This window comes from Bombina bombina, chromosome 2 (assembly GCF_027579735.1).
Source record: "Bombina bombina isolate aBomBom1 chromosome 2, aBomBom1.pri, whole genome shotgun sequence".
NCBI lineage: Eukaryota > Metazoa > Chordata > Amphibia > Anura > Bombinatoridae > Bombina > Bombina bombina.
Window position 1 is genome coordinate 320,192,647 of NC_069500.1, and position 6,000 is coordinate 320,198,646.

Consider the following 6,000-nt stretch of genomic DNA (forward strand, 5'->3'; position numbering starts at 1 on the left):
AGGCATTTGTGTAACTATTATTGTGCTACAAGCATTTGTGTAACTATTATTGTGCTACAGGCAGTTGTGTAACTATTATTGTGCTACAGGCATTTGTGTAACTATTATTGTGCTACAGGCATTTGTGTAACTATTATTGTGCTACAGGCATTTGTGTAACTATTATTGTGCTACAGGCATTTGTGTAACTTATTGTGCTACAGGAATTTGTGTAACTATTATTGTGCTACAGGCATTTTTGTAACTATTATTGTGCTACACACATTTGTGTAACTATTATTGTGCTACAGACATTTGTGTAACTATTATTGTGCTACAGACAGTTGTGTAACTATTATTGTGCTACAGGCATTTGTGTAACTATTATTGTGCTACAGGCATTTGTGTAACTATTATTGTGCTACAGGAATTTGTGTAACTATTATTGTGCTACAGACATTTATGTGACTATTATTGTGCTACAGACAGTTGTGTAACTATTTCTGTGCTACAGGCATTTGCGTAACTATTTCTGTGCTACAGGCATTTGTGTATTTATTTCTGTGCTACAGACAGTTGCGTAACTATTTCTGTGCTACAGGCAATTGTGTAATTATTATTGTGCTACAGGCTTATTTTGTGTATTTATTTCTGTGCTACAGACAGTTGTGTAACTATTTCTGTGCTACAGGCATATGTGTAACTATTATTGTGCTACAGGCAGTTGTATAACTTTGTGTGCTACAGGCAGTTGTGTAACTATTTGTGTGCTACAGACATTTGTGTAACTATTATTGTGCTACAGACATTTGTGTAACTATTTCTGTGCTACAGGCATTTGTGTAACTATTATTGTGCTACAGCCTGGCATTTCTGTAACTATTTCTGTGCTACAGGCAGTTGTGTAACTATTTCTGTGCTACAGGCAGTTGTGTTACTATTTCTCTGCTACAGGCAGTTGTGTAACTATTTCTCTGCTACAGGCATTGGTGTCACTATTATTGTGCTACAGGCATTGGTGTCACTATTATTGTGCTACATACATTTGTGTCACTATTTCTGTGCTACAGGCAGTTGTGTAACTATTATTGTGCTATAGGCATTTGTGTAACTATCATTATTTCACAGGCATATGTGTAACTATTTATGTGTTACATACATGATTATTTCTGTGTTATGGCATGTTTGTAACTAGTATTGTGTCACAGGCATGTGTATAACTAACTATTATTGTGCCACAGGTAGGTGTGTGGCTATTTTTGTGTTACATACATGTGTATAACTATTTCTGTGTTACAAGCTTTTGCATAACTATTTATGTGCTATAGACATGGGTATAACAATTTCTGCTACATAATTTACTGTTTCTGAGGCACCTGTCTGATTGCATAACAACGTCTGTTATACACCTGTGTGGGTGTAATTATATCTGCTACAAGTGCGGAGGTACAACCCTGTTTCTGTGAATATTTATGCCTGACTCTGTGTGTGACTTTTTTCGTTATTCCTGTGTGCATGATTGTATTACAGTTGCATTTGCAGCTATGTCACACCTGTATGATTGTGTAGCTATTGATCTTCTATGTGCAACTAATTCTGTATTATACCTTTTTAGTTTCCATGTGCTATCATTTTTTGGCCAAGGTTTTTTTTTTCTGTTTTACCCCTTTGTATAATTTATATTCGTATAGCACCTAGGTGAAAAGGAAAATACCCAGTCATACGGAATCATTTATTAGAGAATACATTTTATGGAAGAGAAATACAAACTCTGTAATTGTCCTAATATATTTACAGATAATTATTAATTTCTGTCAGGAAATTACACCAACAAAATGAATATTGGTTTATAATTAGCATCTTGTTATTGGTTTGTACATTTTACAAGTAATATTAAAGATACAGGGCTAGATTACAAGTGAGGCACTATCATAAAGGGACAGTACACTGTAAAATTGTTTTTATATTAATGTATTTTCAATGACTTGTTATACCAGTTCCAGAGTATAAAATGTATGCCTGTAGCATTTTCAGCTTTATTTGAGTATATGAAGTAGCTGGTTTTGTGCTATTAAACCACAGCCTATTACAATGGGTTGAGCTTCAGGTAATATCATATCTCATTATGTTATCACTTTATGTACACACACTTGTTTCCTTATCTTATATTTGTCTGGAAAATTAAAGCTCAATACATAGAGAGAATAATGGAAAATTATCATTTTATTACTTAACTATCCTGCACCCCACTGGGAGTGTTATTTCTTCTGCTGGCTGTGTTTACTTAGGCTATTCAATATCTAAAACTCCAGTAACAAAATTTTCAGTATAGATTGGGATACTACAAGCTAAATCAGCTATTTCAAAGGCTGAAATAGGGATAAAGGAGCTACTTATAAACAATTTAATACACTCCAGCAGGTAAAATGGATCATTGAAAAAAAATTAAATGAGAGATTGTTTTGGGGTGAACTGTCCCTTTAACGTTCGCTGGTAAAGAGGCAAATTTGTCCCGTTACCAGCAAATGTTAAATAGCCAGCCATTACAAGTGGTCAGACCCCTCTGAGGAAGCATGAGCGAAACACGTGTCAGGGGTCTGGCTTCAGAGAGTTCATACTTTCATTTTTTAACCGCTTACTCTCTATGATAAACTGTTGATTGCCAATAGCTTGTAAATGTGTGTTCTGAGATCAGATGTTATGCTATGTTAGTGAAACAAGTCAGTTAAACGTTAATCTAGCCCCTGCTATAGCAGGGGCTTTAGCAGACAGAATCTATTGCACTGAATAGCTGTGCAAAAGTTAACTGTGCAAGCAAGGACTTTATAATTACAGATAGAGTATTAGCTAGATAGTTTTAATCTCACAATCTGACATCCCACATATTAACAGGTCCTCTTGTTACAGCATTTTTTCTGAATTTATTAATAGCCGGCTGCAAAAAATATTGTTTGAATCTAACTGCTTGATATTATACAAACCAAGTACAATGTTTCATAACTAGATACATGATTCTCAGAGGTGTTATTCACACAACTATTCTAAATATTAATATCTAGACATTTTTGAGCAGACAGAATCTATTGCACTGAACAGTAGCGATGTTGTGAACTGAAAATTTTCCGTTCGCGAACGGCGGACTCGAACTTCCGCAACTGTTTGCAAACGGGCAAACCGCCATTGACTTCAATAGGCAGGCGAATTTTAAAACCCACAGGGACTCTTTCTGGCCACAATAGTGATGGAAAAGTTGTTTCAAGGGGACTAACACCTGGACTGTGGCATGCCGGAGGGGGATCCATGGCAAAACTCCCACGGAAAATTACATAGTTGATGCAGAGTCTGGTTTTAATCCATAAAGGGCATAAATCACCTAACATTCCTAAATTGTTTGGAATAACGTGCTTTAAAACATCAGGTATGATGTATCGATCAGGTAGTGTAAGGGTTACGCCCGCTTCACAGTGACAGACCAAAGTTTTTTGTTTTTTTTAAATTTACACTACTGTTACAACAGATATGAGTGGTGGCACTAGTTGGCAAGTGGGCCTGGCACACACGCTGGCAGGCAGGCAACTGCAATTAGATTACACTATCAGACTGATGTTTCACAGTCAAAATTACACAGGCAAAAAAAAAAAAAAAAGACTGATGTTCTAGCCCTAAAAAGGGCTTTTTGGGGTGCTGTCCTTACAGCAGAGATCAGATGAGTCCTTCAGGACTGTAGTGGACACTGAATACACTAGCCTAGCTATCAGTTTCCCTATAAAATCAGCAGCAGCTACACTATCCCTCCTCTCACTAAGAATGCAGGATCAGAATGAATCTAAAATGGCTGCTGTCCAGGAGCTGGGAGGGTCTGGGAGGGAGTGTCTGCTGCTGATTGGCTGAAATGTGTCTGCAGACTGTGAGATACAGGGTCAAAGTTTACTCAATGATGACGAATAGGGGGCGGATCAAACATCGCATATGTTCGCCCGCCGCGGCGAACGCGAACAAGCTATGTTCGCCGGCGAACTAATCGCGACATCACTACTGAACAGCTGTGCTAAAGTTGACTGTGCAAGCTAAAATATCAAACAGAGACAGATGCGCCACATGGCCCAATATTGTAGTTTCCAAATTTATGTAGATTTTGTTATATAGTTGAACTCACATGTATTGGAGCACCTCAATTGGTGCAAATGACACAGTCTGGGATCTATAACAGTCACCCAGCAGACCGGCCTCTCGAGTTGTTCAGGGTCTGTGTAAAATAGAAAACACAAAAAAGCCTATATGGCCTAGTATTGTATGACTAGAGTGATTCCACACCAGATAGTAGTATAAAATTTTGAACTCACATTTGGTGAAGCATCCCCAATGATGCTATAGAGACAAGCTGGGATTAATTCAGTCACCCAACAGACTTAGCTCGTGGCATACAGCATGCAATAGTCCTCTCAATGGTCTTTAGGTCAGTGATATCCTCAGATAAAAACCAGTTCATAGGCAGCAAGTGTTTATAGTAAAAGTTAAAATCACTTTATTAAAATAATAATAAATTGCGACACGTTTCTGATGATGTCATAAACCACACCCACTACAAGTGTTACCAATTATGTTAAGTGGTTTGTTTAGGAATATATAGCAAGTGTTTGTAAACCATTTTATTATGCCTGAGGAAACAGTCTGAGACTGAGAAACGCGTCGCAATTTATTATTATTTTAATAAAGTGATTTTAACTTTTACTATAAACACTTGCTGCCTATGAACTGGTTTTTATCTGAGGATATCACTGACCTAAAGACCATTGAGAGGACTATTGCATGCTGTATGCCACGAGCTAAGTCTGTTGGGTGACTGAATTAATCCCAGCTTGTCTCTATAGCATCATTGGGGATGCTTCACCAAATGTGAGTTCAAAATTTTATACTACTATCTGGTGTGGAATCACTCTAGTCATACAATACTAGGCCATATAGGCTTTTTTGTGTTTTCTATTTTACACAGACCCTGAACAACTCGAGAGGCCGGTCTGCTGGGTGACTGTTATAGATCCCAGACTGTGTCATTTGCACCAATTGAGGTGCTCCAATACATGTGAGTTCAACTATATAACAAAATCTACATAAATTTGGAAACTACAATATTGGGCCATGTGGCGCATCTGTCTCTGTTTGATATTTTAGATTGCTAATTGGATCCTGGTCTGGACCACTACAGATTGCTGCCTTGGTATTCTACTATCAAGACCTTTATAAAGGACAATATAGTGATCATTGTCACCCATTAATCACTATCTTTGAGTGAGATATAACTATCTTATTAACATTGTGATTATCAAATTGTATAGGCTAACATCTATTTATTCTGTTTACAACGTATTACTAGTTTTGAGTGAGATACAACTGTCCTATTAACATTGTGATTATCAAATTGTATAGGCTAACATCTATTTACCACTGAATCAGTGTATCATCATTTATACTGAAAAGTGCATTTCTATTGGTAACATATAAGCTACCTCATATACTACATATTATCACTTATAGATACTCTCAAGGGCGCCCCCTTTTCTTTTGTTGTATTGACTGTGCAAGCAAGGACTTTATAATTACAGATAGAGTATTAGCTAGATAGCTTTAATCTCATAATCTGACATCCTACATATTAACAGGTACTCTTGTTACAGCATTATTTTTTAATTCATTAATAGCCGGCTACAAAAGATGTTTGTATCTGACTGCTGAATATTATACAAACCAAGTATAATGTTTCACATATAGATACATGATTCTCAGAGGTATTATTCACACACCTATGCTATATATTGATATCTAGAGAGTTTGTGTTTTTAAATGTGTATTATTGAATAGTTAAACCAATAAAGATAAAGTATGAATGGTTAAAAATTGTTCCTCTATAATTCAGGGAGAATTTCTCATAAATAATTGCAGGGGTAAAGCACACTTTTTTTGTTATACTTTGTAACTCATTTATCTATGAGTCTCCTTAGTGCTATATTGCCCCCCTAACAG